General features: G+C 47.2%; 1 protein-coding gene across 2 annotated transcripts in view; it reads right to left on the bottom strand.

Annotated features, from left to right (window-relative positions):
* The window catches only part of PUS7 (pseudouridine synthase 7), a 1,198,018-nt gene that overhangs the window by 819,765 nt on the left and 359,932 nt on the right, over positions 1 to 18,321 (bottom strand). The gene's annotated exons all lie outside the window — the stretch shown is intronic.

Genomic DNA, 18,321 nt, shown 5'->3' with positions numbered 1-18,321 from the left:
GCAAAAACCTATCTTGCCCTATTTCTATGAGGGGTTGTCCTACCTAAACAAAAATACTAAGGCCTCTGTCAGGATGTCCAGCAAAGTAAAATGTCCACCATCCTGTATCCAAACCTATTTCCGTCCCTTCCACTCCAAGGAAAAACTGGGTATCTTCCTGCTCCAGAAGAAGGCTTCTCTCGTTCCGGATACAATTGTTCAGTTCTTGAGGAAAAACATAAGGAATGATCCTTTAACTTAAAGGTTTTTGGTTTTAACTGTTCAGCCCAACGTATAAATACAGTTCCCAAATGTCAGAGGGTAGTCCCTTCCCCTGCTCTCTTAAGCTTCCGAATTTAGCGTCAAGTCTGGTTCATTATCCTGCCATACTTGAGTGTAGATTTCCCAAAACGCTGTCTGCAAGTATCAGGGGGGAGTGTCTCTTGCCTGGTTCTCTCCAACTTATAAATGTAGCATCAAGTCTGGTTCACTACGCTGCGAGACTCGACTGTAGATCTTATAATTCCAGCAAATGTCTCTTTTGGTAGTAGGCCGTTGACACCTTGTTTTAGCCTCTAGCACCTCTCTTTCTCTTACATGGGTCCCACACCCCTCTGGGATTTTGTGGGTTCTCCCAAACTTTTTCTGCTGCTTGTTTCTCTTGTGTGGGTCCCAAACCCCTTTATATTAGCTCTGTCATGACATTTTCCCCTGGCCCTCACTGGCAAGTCAGCCTTCCAGTTAGGGCCAGGTCAAAGGCCTTAAAACCTCATCCAAGACTCTTGGAGTCAGTCCTTGAGCCGTGGGCGCCAGGCTCATAACATCATGAAGACCAACATTAGAATGGGACTATTTAACTTGGGGGGTGGGGGGGTGGGTTCAGCTAACATGGAGGCGCACACATAGCTCAGTTGCAAGGAACTCAGCTATGCGGTCTAGTCTTTTGGGTGTGGCAGGCCTGGGACTACTTTGGGTGTGGCAGGCCTGGGATTATTTTACCTGGACTACTTTACCTGAGACTATTTAAACTGCACCCAAACAGCAGAACATGCTTTGTGTTATTCTGCTGTGGGCAGCGTAACGCTCACCTTGTCCAGTTCTTTGATGCCATCTTACCTGAAACCAAGGACCTGCAGAGAGAGAAAGAATACTACAAAACTTACCTGGAACAGTATCCTGTCTTCAATCCATCGCCGACTTCATTTCCACTAACCTGAAGGTACGAACTCATCATCCGGCACCGCATGCATCCTGGAATACCATAACCTGGAAAGAGGAGAAAGAAAGACAGCATTAGAAAGCGTTTACTCACGTTTCCTCCCGAATGAAGAAAGCCACACAATTCTTACCTGGGTAGTCATCTCCTGATCAGTAACATTGCTGGAACATTACGGCGCTCGGCGAGGAACATCGCAACCTGCAAAGCGAGAAAAAACACAGGTTAGCAACATAAAAGGCGAAACAGCGCTACGCATCGCGCATTACTCACGGACAGCATCGCACACACTGCGCTTTCGCCTACCGGCCCATGCTCATCTTCAAACTGCATGACAACACCAAAATAACTTTGCATACCTAAAAGGAAAGAAGCAAGACATTATTATTCGAACTAAGAGGAACATAAGAACTGCATATAAAGACTGTAAAGCAGCTAACCTACGGAGTTGGAGCAGCCCTGGATTACCACAGGGGGGCTTGCACCAGTGAAGTAACTTGGTCGCGCTGCTCGGCCCCCACATCTATGCACCCCTGCCAGGACAGAGAATCCACCTTTTACAATATTAAGGTGAGGAGAGGGCCCAAGGGGGAGGAAGAAATTGAGGCCAAGGGAGGTGGAAAAACAGAATCTGGTATTGAATCCAGCTCTCCTATATTGCAGACCCATCTTTAACCAGAGGCCTTACCAAGGGACCGGGAGAGGGTTCGAGAGTGCAAATCATCCAACCAGGGCTGGGTGGCGTCCCCGTGGATACCATTTGAGCGCAACAATATCAGGATCTCGGACTGGTTTTGGGCCCCGGCACCGTGACTGTCTGTTTCTTCATGCTTGTGTGGGTCCCTGACCCCTGTGTGTTGCTCTTGCAGGCTTTTCCCAACTTTATACGAGTCCGAGACTCTGGTGTGCAGCTTCTGCGGTACCTCTGTCCCTACTTCACTTAATGGCCATTTGAAAAGACCTGGTGTACTCCGCTGCCAGGTACTGTTCGATGTTTCTTAAAGTTCATTCCGATTTATATAGTACTTTTGTTATCCCGGTTTGTCTCCGGGGATATTGGTAAGTCTCTCTTTACTCTGTTTGGCACCCTACGTGTCCCACTAGCTGGCCCAACCCTTCCCTACGTTTGGGGAAATTCTGTTACCGTCCCCGGTCTGTCCTGGGAGAGGCGCACTCATAGTCCAGCTCTCGCCGGCCCCACACCAGTAGGCTCTCTTTCACGTCCACAACTACGCAGCTTCTTCTTACTTTAACGTCACTAGTCGGGTTTTCTCTCTCCCCATTGCCCGACAAGGTGCTGTTCCCTTGGACCTAATGGAGACACTTGTGCCTCTGCGTGAGCACCTCGTCCTCTTCTCCACAGGCCTCTCACCACGAAACTGGCATCTCGTTCCTCGATCCTCCAGGAATGGATTGACAGGGAACATAGGGTGAGGACAAGATAAGACAAATACATAACTCCAATCCCAACACTTCTTTGTCTTCCCCTAGATTAGGTCATAAGAAGTACTATGAAGACCAGTACTCTCAGGTCAGTGTGTTTGGGGTAGGGAGTAATCTGGCACAAAGGGAATCACTTGTATTACATCGTGCACTCTGAGGCCTATGGGCATGTGGAGCGTAATAAATATTAAAATAAATCAAGCAGAAACAGGGCCAGGTGATTCCCCTCTCTCTTTTGCCAATCGCCTTATGATAATGTCATTGGTAGACATAAAACCCAATCTTGTCTTATATATCCCCTCCCCATTTTCAACACATACTGGGACGAGAAAGAGGCGATCGGGAGCAATGAGGATTACCTATATCAACAACATAGGGATGCACAGGGAGGCCTACAATGTAACACCAGTAGAATGTCCCATTGAGAGTCGGGCATGGTCAACCCAATCCATTTACACCTGACTCCACACATAAAAGTTGTGATTCTGCCAGGAAGTTCCAGCGAGCTGGGAGGACAACGGGATGCTGAGACGCTGGCCCGGTGTACCAGAGGGGTTGCAGGGAGACAAAGGAGCTCAGCCTCCGTGAACCTAAAGGAAGGTGAGGTGCTGCTCATTGGTCGTGTCCAGGCCAGTGCTCGTTCCCCTAGGCCATAGGTCGGTCCTAGGGGTGTCTATGGGGCAGGTGGTAAAACCCTAACCTCAAACCCTGTATCCCAGGGAGCTGCTCACCAGCGCCGTCTGGGCGAGTCTCGCTATGCGAATGAGAGTAAACAAGGCGCGTGAGGATGGCTGGAGCAGCAGCTTGAAAGCAGAAAGTAAAGCGGTAAGCGGAAAGAAAAGGAAAGCATGGAAAAAGTGCACAAGGGGCGCGAAACAGAAGACAGTAAAGTTAGGGTGCAAGCAACCCAAAGCAGGAAAAGGTGGTGCGAGCGACCCAACAGATAAAAAATAAGTGAAAAATTGAAAACGAGTGAAAAGAAAGCAAAGCAAGGGTGCAAGCAACCCAAAACAGGAAAGAAGGCTGTGAGCAACCCGACAAAGTGAATAACAGAGTGAGAGACGGTAACGAAAAAGGGTTAGAGCGACCCAAAAGCAGGAAAAGGGGGTACAAAAGACCAGCAGCTTAAAAAGGGAAAGTGCAAGAGGCACGAGACAAAGAAAGGAAGGTGTAAGGCTACACGACCAAAGAACAAAGTGTGCCAGGGGCACGATAAAGTCAAGAAGATGGTGCAAGAGGTATATTAAAGAAGAGAAAAGGGTGCAGGTGTGCACCATTGAAATAAAGAAAGGTGAAAGAAGGTTAAAGAAAAACAAAGCCTGATTGTAAAGAAGCACAAGAGGGAAAGGTGCCCAAAAGGAAGAAACGGAGTGCATGGAGGGGGTCAGGAGTCAGTTTGGTCATGCAGAGGAGCGAAAGTCTCTGACAAGACCCCATGGAATGGAAAAAAACTGTTAAAACGTTGCATATTGACAAAGTGAACTTTTGCATGAAGAAGGGGCCTAGGTTTGGGGAAGGGAACCCTGAGAGGCCCACCAGAGACACTAAACCTTAGGGAAGAGAACCCTGAGAGGCCTAACAGAAACTGTGTCTCTTTGTTTGGAACTGGAAGGATCGTAGCTTGGGGAAGGGAACCCAGAGAGACCCAGAGAGCTTGTGAACTTTGACTTACGGCAGGCGCCCCATGTGAAAGGTTCCAAGGGCAACCCTTTTAAGTTTAACTATTTTTGAATGAGCAGAACTACACCAATGGGTAAGACTACCTGAAACCAGCTGTGGTTTAAGTTTTCTTTTTATTTTAAGAAAGAAGTACAACGGAATTCTAGATCGACGTACGCACTCATATTTCTCTCACAGGGCTGCAGGTAATTGTACTGTTTTTTTTTAACTTTATTTTTGGTTTTTTTAACATGGTACAACTACACACCCACATTAGGGTGGATTCAACTGTGCGCCTTGCCCATTCTCATCCTGCCCTCCACCCCCCCCCGCACTCCCTCACCTCAAAGTTCTGTGTCCTCAGGTATATTTTGTTCGTTTCCACGTTACAACTCAGGAGAGTAAGTCACTAGGCCTAGTCTCACGCCGTGATGTGCTTTTTTTTCTTTTTTTTGCTTGTCAACTCTTTGATGGGGAGATGGGGGGTCTTCTGCTTCTTTCATTAAGAACAGTATCACTGGGCCCCAGATGTCTGGTGGTCGCGCGTGTTAAGGCAGCAATTTAATGAAGTCCGTCTCCATGTCTTGGCAGTAAAGGATGTCCCTGCGCCAGTTGGAGATTGTGGGGAGGGGGCCTTGACCCCAGGACATGGCGATTCTACTGCGGGCCAGCGTTAATAGTAGTCCGGCTAGTTTTCTGATTGACGCTGATAATAGTCTCGTCATGCCCAACAGGGCCGCTGTCGGGATGGGTTTTATCTCTTCTCCCACGATTGCTGCTGTCGGCTCGAGATACTGGTTCCAAAAAGGGGGTCAGTTTGGGGCATTCCCATGAGAGATGGACAAAGTCAGCATTAGATGCTCCACATCTTTCGCATTTTGATGAAGATTCGGGATGGTGTTTGTTTGCTTTTGCCAGTGTGTGGTACGTTTTGTGGAGAAAGTTAAATTGGATCAGTTTAAAGCGTGAGTTAAGGGTTATTTTTTGCGTTTGTCACAGGATCCAGGACCACTCGCTTTCAGGGATGGTTATGTGTAGGGCTTTTTCGCCATCTGGTCTTTATACAGGTGTTGGTAGGGGTTGCGTCGGCGATAATTGCTCTGTAGATTTGCAAGACCAATCTGCCCTCACCTTGTGCTTGTATAACGGTGGAGGAGTTGCCAGATCGGGGGTTGTTGCGGGAAGTCGGGTAGGAGTGCCTGTAGGGTATATTGAGTTCTGCAGTAAAGGAATATGTCGAGGGCGGTGTTGCCGCCTTTTAGCTTAGCCTGTTGTGGAGTTATGAAAAGGTCACCTAGGGTGTTTATGTGGAGTTTTTCAACCCGCTGGAGAAAGACACTCTGATGTCAGCGGGACCCCGGGTATGGACTTGACGGGGAGAAGAGGTGAGTATCGTGTCTGTATCTTGTATCTTTGGGAGATTTTCCTCCAGATCATGTAGGTTGAAAGCATCATGTTCATGGTGGTGTAGGGGACCGGGGTTTGACTGAAGATTACCGCAGTTAAGAAGTTAGGTGTTGCCAGGGCCCGTTCTATTTGTACGTGTGGTCTGATTGCAAGAGTGGAGTACCAATAGCTGAGGAATTGAGCCTGCGCCACCCAGTAGTATTTCTCTAGGTCTGGGAGGGCCACCCCCCCGTGTGATACTGGGAGAGTCAGAGTCGTGTATGCCACCGTGGCCAGTTTGCCTGCCCAGAGGAGCTCGAGAACCATGCTTTTTAGCTTTTTCATAAAGGATTGCTGTACTAGTATGGGGATGTTGGTAAACAGGACCAGGAGTTTCGGGAGGATCACCCTTTCGACCCAAGAGGTCCTTCCCCATAGGGTTAGTGGCAGGGTTTTTCAGCGTGACACTTTATCTTGCAGGGTTTTGACGACTTCTTCGTAGTTGTCTCGGAACACATCTTGGTAGCTTAGTGACATTTGTATCCCTAAGTACCGAACTTGGGATGTTTTCCATGTGAATTGGAAGTCGTCGGTGAATGGCTTGGTCGCAGGTGTCAGCGGGAAAATAATGGATTTCGTCCGATTGATCTTTAACCCGGAGGCTGTTCCAAATTTAATGACTTCTCTCATGACAGGGTTTAGGTTTTCCTCGGGGTCTCGGATGAATAATGCTACATCGTCCGCATATAAGTATATGATTAGCTTATGTGGGACTATGGTGAGTCCTCTGAGTTGACGCTGCTCACGGAGGTTGGAGGCCAGTGGTTCCATTACCAGGGCAAATATCAACGCAGATAGCGGGCAGCCTTGATATGATATCATAGTTTATTTATATAACGCCTATACACAATGTGTTTCAAAATGCTTCAAGGCAAGGGAGGGATCAAGGGAAAATACAACCACATTCTTACAGGCCATGAACAGTAAGGATGTGAAATTAACTATCGTACTCAGCTCTTGCACTATCTGAAATGTCGTCAGGCCAAGACATAGATAAGGAAGGGAGGGGTAGAGTGGGAAGGAAATGGAAACAGACAGGCGACTACTGTACTAGGCCCGATGACATTTCTGGCCTTGTCTTGTGCCTCGCTGTAATTCTATGGGGGATGACTTTGCCGCCCCTACGATAATGCTGGCTTGTGGTTTGGTGTACAGAAGGGAAACTAATTTTATGAATCGAGCTCCCAGCCCCATTCTGGTGAGCACCGTGAATAGGAATGGCCATTCCACTGAATCGAATGCTTTCTCAGCGTCGAGCAGCACTGCGATTGCTTGCTGGGATGGGTCGAGTGCTTCAATGATGCCAAAAAGTCTTCTGATGCCAAAGGTCGTATTGCGGCCGGGAATAAATCCTGCCTGGTCTGCTAGCACCAGCGCTGGCATTAGCGGCATCAGTCTGTTTGTGAGTACCTTTGCAAGGATTTTTTTGTCGAGATCAAGGAGAGAAATGGGGCGGTAAAACGCGCACTCCTCTGGAGGTTTACCTTGTTTGTGTAGGAGAATTATGTTGGCTTCGCAGGTCGTCTGGGGAAGGACTCCTTTTTCTAGTGCTTCTTCGTAAACTGCAGCCAGGAGGGGGGCCAGGGTGTGAGCGAATGATTTATATAATTCACCTGTCAGGCCGTACGGCCCGGGGGCTTTGGAGTTCGGAAGGGATTTTATTGCTTCGATGATCTGTTCCGGGGAGACGAGTTCGTTGAGTGGCTCTCGCAGCTGACTCTCAACCCAGTATAGTTCTGTGTTTTCGAGGCACTCCAGTGCGACTTTTGAGTTCGCCTTGTGTTTGGAGCTGTATAACTCCTGGTAGAAGAGTCTGAATTCCTCTGCGATTCCCGCATCAGTGTGGGATATCTCGCCTTGCTTGGTGCGTATCCCGTCTATTGGTGGCAGTTTATTATCAGCTTTTATCAGTCTTGCTAGTAGGGTGCCGGGTTTTTGGCCTTCTCCGTATTGTCGGACCTGACTGTTGCGGTTCAGAAATTTTCACAGTCTGCTATGTCGTTGAACTTTTGTAGTTCTTCCTTAAGGGCAGCATTTGAGTCAGGATCATTCATGCCGGTTTTGAGTTTGAGGAGTTTGAGCTTCTCTTCGCTGGCTGCTAGTGCTCGCCTGATGAGCTTGAGGATGCCGTTCTCCATGGCGAGGCAGACTCCCCTGGTGTAGCATTTTAGTGTCTCCCAGATCGGACTTGCTGGGGGGCCAGAGTCTATGTTGGTCTTGAGGAAAGATGGGATCTCTTCCCTAAGTTCGGAAGCAAATACCTCGTCTCGCATTGAGCCAGTTTTAAAACGCCAGCGCTGTAACCGGTGACTGGGGCTGGACGGGTTGATGGTAAGGATCACAGGCGAGTGGTCGGAGAGGGTTCTTGGTAGGATGTGGCATGGGCCACTTGTTAGTCGACCGTTTGCTGAGGAGAATATGTAATCAATCCTGGAGCTCGAGTTGTGTACTGCCGAGTGGAAGGTGTAGCCTTGTTGATAGATAATAAATTGTTGAGACAGTCACTGCGCTTGAAATTAATATTCCTCTTCCATTATACTCTATTCAGTAACAAGTCATCATATTATTCAATTCGAAGCAATAAAGTCCACAAAATGAAATCAAGGTGATGTTTTCTTTATATTGTTGCCGTGCAGTACAACAATGATATAGCCGACACGTGTTTCGACCAGTGCGGTCGTCCTCAAGGCCATGTCCTGTGTTTGAACTTCAATATCTTATATTCCACTCAATGTTCCAATCCTGATTAAACACTTCTTCTATTGCAATCAAAATTTTGGTTTAAATCCCTGTGCCCTGTTGTAAAAGGGTCAATCCCTAGACTGGCATCATCACGCCATCCAATAGATTGGAACATTGAGTGGAATATAAGATAAAGAAAACAGCTGGATTTCATTTTGTGGACTTTATTGCTTCGAATTGAATAATATGACTTGCTACTGAATAGAGTATTATGGAAGAGAAATATTAGTTTCAAGCGCAGTGACTGTCTCGCAACAATTTATTAACTATTGTCACTGTAGGATGAATCTTTTGTGGAGGATTCTCAGGTTGTGAGACTACCACAGCTGGATGATGTATAATTGGCAAATTATAATAACTAAATAGACCGGGTGATTAGCGGACAGGACAAAGTATCAATCCACTATGATTTAATCAGTGTAGCCTTGTTGGTCTCCATTACTAGCTCTCCAAGCGTCTTTTAAGTCGAATGCTTTAGATATTTCTCGTATTTGCAGACTGGCCTTGGATACGGATTGTAGCGTAGTCCGCGTTCTGTCTTTCAATGGGTCGAGTACTGTGTTCATATCGCCTCCCCAGATTATTGATGTCGGATCTTGAGTGGAGAGGTGGGTCACTACCCAGCCGAAATTGTTGACGCAGTCAGTGTTGGGGCCGTAGGAGTTGACCAGGGTTATTTTTTGTACTGCCACAATACCACACACCAGGACCAATCTACCTTCGGAGTGCTTCTCTGTGTGGAGAAGGCGGAAGTTGATTTTACTGCTTATTAAGATTGCGACACCTCTGGTGTATGAGTATGAGGAGAAATACCGATGACAGCCCCAGCTCCTGGCCCAGAGACGGTCCTTCCCTGGAAGTAGATGCGTTTCTTGGATCATGGCTACATCCATCTCATGTCTCTAAGTACTGGAGGGTTTTTCTGGTTTTAGACGGGATGTTACCTCCCCTTATGTTCCAGGTTGCAACTTTGAACGGAGCGAGGTGTCTTGTCTATTCGCTTTGGTATCGTTTGTATCAGATGGAGGGATTATAGGTGGATTTGGTTCCGAAGATGGGCATCTGTTCACTGGGTCTTTGGCTAGACGGGATCGCGGAGGCGGAGGTAGTCTGGGGGTTCCGATACTATCTCTGAGAATTTATAAGAATGAGGGGCTTTTCGGGGCGGCGGAGTGGGGGCTGGGCGGTGACTGGTGGCACGCGTCCAAACTGACATTAGAACTTTTCCCATAACGCAGAGAACCCCCAACTTGTCCGTCAGGAACCCCCCCCAACTTGACCTAGAAACATGCTGTGCATGGGGCGCTGGTGTCCCTCCAAGTGTCGGATCCCATTCCCCATGCCAATATTGCCCTGACGGCAAATTGCAGTGTGCCAGTTATTCTTCAGGTAGGAATTCTGCTTCCTCCCTCCCTCCTCGATGGTCCGGCGTTTTGATTGGTTGGTTGGTCCGTCTATCTAGGAACAATGTGGCCTCGTTGGGTGTAGTGAAGAAGTGTGTACTTCCATCATGTTGGATGCAGAGTTTCGCTGGGAAGAGCATAGAGTAGGGGATCTGGTTGTCCCAGAGTCTGTGCTTACCGTAGGTGAAGGACTTTCGCTGGGCTTGTACTGACGGGGAGAAGTCCGGATAGAATTAAATTTCGTCGCCATTGAACTGGAGTTTGTCTTTCTCCCTTGCCATTCTCAAGATCTTATCTCTGTCCTTAAAGTTTAGCAATTTGGCTATGATTGGCCTCGGAGGTGCGCCTGGGATGGATCTGGTGGACGGGATTCTGTGAGCTCTCTCCACTACAAACAGCTGGGATAGTTTGTTAGGCCCAAACCGTTCTAGGCACAATTTTTCGATTTGTTCCTCCATTTTGGTCTGTAACTGCTGTTATCTAATTCCGATCACCCTTATGTTATTTCGTCTGGAACGTCCTTCTAGGTCTTCATTTTTAGCTAGGACTGCCTTCATTTGACCTTCCAGAGTGGAGACTCTCGTGGTGAGTGAGGACGTTCTGTCGGCGAGATCCGAGACTCAACGTTGTCTAGTCCATCGAGGCGATGTTGAAGGAGGTCCACTTTAGAAGATAGTGTGTCCATTTTGCAGTCTAGACCGCCTATTCCGGCTTTTAAGTCCATTAATATTTCTCGGATGTCAGGTTGTGGATTCTCACCTTCTTGAAGGTTTGACGGGGATTCTGGGTGGTTCTCTGCTCTGGGAGTCTTGGCTGCTGGGCCTGCATCGAAGATAAGCTTCCTTTGGGATTTGTCGGTTTTGCGCATTGCGGCCTAGTTAGAGAATGCTTCTCAAGTGTTATTAGAGACCGCACTGTGTATGAGAGGGGTTGGGGTCTCTGGTTTGGGGGCTTTGCTGAGCTCAGATAGGATGAATTGCCCTTTCGTGTGGATGAGCTGCTGGGCTGTTGCTTTCTATGTGACAGGGGTAAAGCAGAGTGTTGATCACTCGTCCTTACTCGTTGCTGTGTTGCGTTGGCTTAGCCCAGGAGGGCCGGTGAGGGTCTTGCGCTCAACGTGTGAGCCTTTGTTCCCCTTCTTCATGGGGCTTGGCACCAGGGAGAGACGTTATTCACGGGAGGTTTGTGGCGTGCGAAGTATGGGATTCAGCACTGGCACATGTGGTGTGGTTTTCGGGAGGGCGGGGTGCCTCTTATATGTCCGGGGGGCAGGGCGTACTCGTCGCTGGGGAGAGTGGGCCCTGTATCTCTCTAAAGATATCCGCTGGGGGTGTGCTACTGGCCGACTCGTGGAGGTACCCCTTGCTTGTGGCCTTTTTATTGGGCGTTTTTTACGTGGCTGCAACTAGATGGTGATATTGAAACTGCTGTCCTTGCTGTGTGTCGGCTTGTGCCTTCACCACTTCCGCCTCTCCCACCGCTACTCACCTCTTCGTCGGGGAATGAGGTAGCCTCCGGCTTCTAGTCACCCTGTGGGGGGGCGGACTGCTCTGTCTCCCCCAGCTGGACGCAGGGGTGGTTTCGCCGCTGCTCTGCCTCGACCCCGCTCGGTGTAGCGCACCTGGACTTGTGCGAACCAGCAGGGGGAGGGGTGAGCGGCTCTGGCTGCTGTCGAAGTCGGCTGCGGGTTGTGGGGGCTCTTGTTCGATGTACCGCTGCAGCGGTTCCCGTTCTCAGGCTCCTCCTGTTCTCGGTCTGCTGTTTCTCCCGTTTCGCCTTGCCACCGCCGTCTTCTCCTGCGTGGTGTTGCGCTGCGTGGTGTGGCCTTGTCAGCGCGGCCCGTTCCCACGGTGCAGTTTTGAAGGCTTCGATTCACTCCGTGGGGGGCGGACCTCTCCGTCTCCCCCAGCTGGACGCAGGGGTGATTTCGCCGCTGATCTGCCTCAACCCCACACGGTGTAGCGCACCTGGACGTGTGCGCACCACCGTCGTCCTCTCCTGCGTGTTGATGCTCTGCGTGGTGTGGGCCTCGCCGGCGCGACACGTTTCCACGGAGCGTTTTCGAAGGGGAAAGCTCCGATTTTTGCCGTTCTTTCTGCCATCTGGTTGTTCTTGGAGGGTTCAGCTGGTACACCTGCAGGTTATAAGTGATACTCGTCAGGGATGCTGCAATTATACAGGATTTATTTGGGTGAGTGTTGGGAGCTCACAGGAACGTCGCCATCTAGGACGGGCCTCCAGCGCCTCCTGGTAATTGTACTGTTTATTCATGCTTGTATTTCCCATACCAAAGAATGGCAACTTTTTTTTTAACATATGTTCAGTTTTTAATTGCTTGAAAGGCAAAAGTGCATCTGGATAATCAGTGCCGCTATTGTGGTTTACCAATGCATTTCAGATCGAGTCCGTCATCAGAACTGGGACACTGTGCAAATAGGCCTTCAATAATAATATATACATGAATAAAAACTGAAAAAACAATAAGGCAAAAAAAAGAATCCAAAGCATTGTGTGCATGCCATTAGGTAATATTAATGTATACGTCCATCAAGATTAGGGAATTAATTATTTACATACCATGTCCGATTCAAGTCAATCAACAGAACAAAATATGTAAAAAGATCATCAAGATAAGGAGGTTAGTTTATATGTATTGGGCAACGTTGTTGAAATGGACATGTACTTGTGTGAACGCAACAATTGTTACGTGATAGAACGGTCGTGAGGCCAGTATTCGCACCATTATCTGCAAAATATTTTAAATGGATCACAGTCATAAAGTACCTGAAGTGTTTGAGCCGTGTCATTACACTATAACGTTAATGAAAGGCAGAGCCTACCTGAAGGCGCGTTTTGCACTCTCAGAGGTTGATTAACCTAAAAATTGAAAAGCCAATGGTGGCACAAGAGTTTTAAGGCTGTCCATGGGGGGGGATATTACCCTAGTCATACGTGTTTGTAAAGCGCTGGCTGGAAAGAACTCCTCCAGTACGGACTCAGACTACGAACGACAAAGGACCAGTTTCTCATAACACACCGGCAAGTGAAGACACAAGTCTCAGATCAACAACTTCCAGAGGCGCATCATTTTTTACAACGCATTCCGGGACCAAGAGCACCAGGAGGGGGAAAAGGAAACAAGATTCGAAGGAAGAGTAGCAAGACAACAGAAGAAAGTATAGTGATCAATCTGTCTTCTAGAAATCTGAGTAAAGCAGAAACAGAAATGTTACAGAAAGGTTTAAGCTTTGTCCCTACACACAGTACCTCTTTTTTTCTACACTAAAATAGGCCTTGTTAGGCAGAAACCTGTGCAGTTCCCTTAGGGACCACTGCAAAAGATTTAAGACTACAGGTGTTGGCAGTAAACCCACTTGGTAGCAGTCTGTACCACCCAGATTTACCTGGTAGCTGTGGCTGAGCAGTCAGACTTCCCTCAAGAAGAGTTAGGCAGTATGCAAATTATACTCAATAGGCACTCAGATGCACCAATACAAACAAACACTGACCAGAGCTTTTGGTATCAAAGTATATAATTATTTATTTAAAAACACACAGTTGAAACACTCCAGCACTCTTATTGTAAAATATTCTAAACACAGTTACTATTATGATATATACACCCCTTTTTCCCTATTAGAAAATCACAGTAAAACACCACTTATTTTCATACAGAGGTGAGGGCTTAACTAGATTGCACTCTAATAAGTTTGTGAAAAAGGGGAGGGAAAAAGACAGAATATGAAGAGGTACACCACTCTATGATTCCAGAACACTTAGCAAGGCAGAGAGCAAAAAGTCACTTGTGAGCCAAAGTCCAAAGGCTGGGCCCACTCTTAGAGAGAGCAGAGCACAAATGCGCCCAAGATCACCCAATAGGTTTAGAAGGTCTTGCAGAGGGTTCAGAAAAGAGTTTAGAGAGGCTTAGAAAAGCTTACCCAGGGTGTCCCACGCTAACCCAGGTTCGAAAGCCGGGGGTTAAATCTACCCCGTACAGTCGGTTGCAAGGGAAGCCAGGCGGGACACGGTACCTTAAGTGGGAAGGATCCTCCAGCGGTGGCAGTTGTTCCTGGTAGTGGGTGCAAGTTGCGTCGTCGTCCAGGGGAACAGAAGATCTCGACTTGGAGGAAAGATGAAGGTCGTTGCACTACCAGGGAAGAAACCAGCCGCAGAGTTTTCCGGTTAAAGGTGGTACCTTTGTCTCGTGGTCATGGTAAAACGTGGTATCCCGGTTGCCGGGGTGTTTGGCACGGGCAAGGCGGCCACGAGATACGTCGGGAAAGCGAAAAGACGGTGAAACTGGTTATCCCCACCAGTCAAAGGAAGAAGACTCTCCGGCGGGAGATCTCTTTCGTTGGGAAAAGTGGTGAGGCAGTCCAGCAGGGCTCCACCGGTGGTGGTGGTGTCGTGGCAGGTCGGCTCAGCTTCTCCCTCGTCGGATTCTTAGGTCGTGTGGCGACTTCTGAAGTTCCAGTCCCCAAAGCCCTGCTTTTATGCAGCAAACCCCCATTCACTCAGCCTAGCTGTCACTCAAACATGCTAAGTGGTGAGCCGGCCGTCTCACCACTTGGGCCAATCAGGACGGAGTGCGACTTGAGTTGTCTAGACAACTCAGTCCAGGGTGCCTAAATTCCCCTCCACCCTTCCTAAGTACCCCAGACATAGCGGCACCACTTTGGAGGGCTTCTGTGGAGAAGCCTGCCAAAAAGTGGAACAAAGGGCTCCACTTGGGTTGGAGTCACAGAAGAGAACACAAACGCCATTTTAGAATCAAGTTTTGGCAAAAATACCAACCGGAGAATTAATATTAATTAAATAAAGCGGCGGTATGTTCGAGGCTACCGTAAATAATTAAATAAAGATAGTAGCCTAAAACAATGGGAAATCCCATAGGAAAATATTCGCGGTTGAATATAAAAAGTAGTATCCACTGCCACCAGCCAAAACTCGATCAGGGGGGGGCGGAGACGTGCCCCCTCGACTAACAGACCCTGGGGAAATCGAATTGCCCCAGCCAGTACGTCCACAATATGACGGTTTGTATTGGTTCTGTTCAGATTTTGAGACTAGTAAAGTCAATGGTGACTTTACATGCCCTGGGAGACAGTAGTCAGTCCCATGGTATGGAGTCTCTACAGGGGGGTCACTATGAGGGTAAAAGAGCCTCACTCTTGGCAGGAGAAAAAAATAAACCCCAAAAATCCAGCAAAGCTGCTGGGGGACTCACTAGGTTAGGAAATTCAGCCTAAACAGAGAATTCTCCCTAACAGGCCTCTTCCGATTAATTCGCAAACTCAAGTTGAAAGTATTTTTCAGTGAACTTGAATCCACAACCGGCCCACCGGCAGTAGAGGAAATGGACAATACATACCAGGAGTTCAGGAACAAGAACAACTTCATGCCTCCAATTAGAATACCATCAATCAAAATCTTCCATAAGCAGACCTTGAAAGACCTCAAGAAAATGTCATAAGCGCCCTAGATTCGATAACCTCAAAACCTCAGAATTCACCTTACTCAAGAATCTGTATGGAGATAAAAATATAACAGTTCGAGCTGCATACAAACAAAGGGGGAGCTCTTGTCATCATGAACAGCTCTGATTATATCACAAAATGCGAAAGACAGCTCAACGACATCTATACTTACGCTGGCTTGAGTCAGACCGAACTGGGGAAATTCTATCCAACCTAGAAACCATGCTAGAATGGATAAATGAACACACCAAGGCAGACACCCCACGATACCAAATCTTTACATGCGGGGGAAGAGTCACATTCCAGACCTTGCTATCTATGGGGTGCTATTCGTGTCCTGGGAGCCGACACGATCTTAAGGGTTCCCTTTTTCCGAGCCCTGTAGAAGAGCATAATTCAAGCCTGCTTTATTCGAACATATTCTACCATATAACGAGACTAGCTGGCAGCTGTGAAATGATTAAATGCCCTGCGGCTCTGCTTCAAGGCTACAGTCGGGAGGGAGCCGGGCATTCCTCCCTGGAGCTGCCTACGTTGTGTTTCAACAAACTCTTATTAGCCTTGCGGCCCTGCGGCCTTGTACTTTCACGTTCAGACAACAATGTTAACAGTCGAGCAGTGTAAGCAGAAAATATGCTGCGAAGCAATTCGAACAAAAAGCAATGAGCAATTGTTAGAAAACAAAATGGCGATCCTCGTTACATCAAAATGGCCGTTCATTTGTAAAACTCGGAAACCTGTATTTCTATCGTTTCGTACATGAGACGGTTGGCCTTCGGCCACCAAAATACGTTTGCCGTCAATCATGAGAGGTATCCATTTTTCGAGACTGACAAACCCTCCCTTAGCCGTATGCCAACCGTCTCATTCATTTAATGTATCCTCCTCTGATGACGAGAAGTCTGAAGCACTTATGTCTGAGTTTTGCATGCTACTATAAGCATCATCATCTTCATTAATATCTATAGCCATTAATTCTTTCACTGTTTTCATTTCATTTGTGTCTCTGTCATCCCGGCCATAAGTATGTTTTCTTTTTGTTATCATATGCGTACATCCCTTAGCACATCCCTCAGTTACCTCAGTGCAAACTAACGGTAGGCAGTGTATGTAACAGCACGTTATGAATATTCCAAACACCACTACTAATATTGCAATCAACTTCCATCCCCAAGAACGCAGTATCCCCAAAACCAGGACTCTATTCCCCAGCCCTCCTCTCCAGTAGGGAGTTCGGAGCTTAGGACATGCATTTTCTTTATTGCTTCAAAATTCGTAGGGGAATAGTCATCTACGAATACTCAGCACGCTGATCCCACAATCTTGCAAATCCCCTCACGATAACCAGGATTACATCGAGAACCATTCTATTTTGCAGCGTCATTAACCTAATTCCTTTTTCTTCCAACGTCATGTTAAATAGTATATCTGTCGTCGTGTTTATGGTATCTTTTAGTATTCTGGACAGCTGCCTTATGTTGTAGGAGTTCACGATCTGGGAAAAGAATAGAATGAATGATTTTGCTACGTCTGTCGCTATCAAAACACCTTTGCTACTCCTTTTGGTTCTAGATCTGGATAGCTTGGCCATGTCTGCTGTTTCAAAGAGGAACACTCCCGGGAACAGTAGACCTAGGTAACATGTACCTCCCCAGTTTCGGGGCAACCAAGGATATGCTTTCTCTCCACATATAAAATAGACTGGATCTCCCACATATACTGGTTCTATTTCCCATTTTAGTACATCTGTATTCATGCATCCAGTAAATGTTCCTACTAAATAGGAGCCTTTCTTTTTTAGACAAAAAGGGACAGTTCTCGGGTTATAATTCACTGTGTAAGAAGGGGAAATTGCATCTTTATTCCCGTCGGTTCTTACACGGAATGTCATCACAGATGTTTTAACTGGTGGGGACAATCTATCTTGTCTATTTTGTCGTGTTATTTTTTGCATACTTTTTGGCGTAGGTTTGGGGATCATCACTTGTGCTTTGTGGAATATGGAAGAACCCACAGGCCTCATAATTTCCTCAAACTCATTCATGTTTGTTCTGTCTAATTGACCCGTAATACTCTTGTTCCACTTCCCATAAAACATTGCACTTAAAGATGCACGACATGCAGAACTTAATGGTAATGGTTGTACATACCACCCTATTCCTTTCCCCGCATGCTGCGGTAAATGGGCGCATACCCAGCAATTATTTTTCTTTAGAATTGCATGCGTCATATTCATGATGAGTAATAGCGTATTGTTCCCATACCCTTCTCTGTGTCTCTCTTCCATTGGGGACAAGGTATAAGTAATCACCTGAATCGGGCTTTCAGTAGTGGACATATTAACTATTGGTAAAAACATTCCCAATGTCGTTATTGGTGCTACCACACTCATGAAACGCATGATTATTGTCAAAGCCAGAATACAATTTTTTTTTTTACCATGCGTTTTCCCTAAGTTTACAGTCTTTATAACTAACTCCTTCTCAGCAGTGGTGCAGGAGGAGGCTGAAACAGGTCCCGACATTTTTCTCACCGTCCTTCTTCCTGACAAAGTTTGTTGTGGAGATCTCTCTTCGTCGCACTTGTCCTGATGTCAATAAGTTCAAAGGTATTGTCAACAGTTTAGTCTGCCAGCCCTTTGCAGCCTGGTTTGCTTATTCGTTCTAGGCAAGATCACTTATTCTCTCTCATACTGCTCAGAGGACTTCTAAACAGTTCTCTATTGCCTTTGTACCATGTGCGCCCAGCTTGTCCGCTCTGGTTCAGGACACTTGTACTTTTTATGATCGCACCGAGAAGCCGCGAGTCTTGAATTGTCCGATTTGCACAATTCTCACGCTTCTCTTCTCTACACCTCCAGTTCCTTCTCCGTCCATGAGAGGAACCAGAGGTTAGCATAAACACCAAAGAACTGTGGATCACTCTGTCTTTCGAGGTCGCAAATCATATCGCCTCA

Source organism: Ambystoma mexicanum, chromosome 12 (assembly GCF_040938575.1).
Source record: "Ambystoma mexicanum isolate Mex_15411 chromosome 12, UKY_AmexF1_1, whole genome shotgun sequence".
NCBI lineage: Eukaryota > Metazoa > Chordata > Amphibia > Caudata > Ambystomatidae > Ambystoma > Ambystoma mexicanum.
Note: the sequence above shows the minus strand (reverse complement) of the source record. Positions and strands in the feature narration are given on the sequence as shown.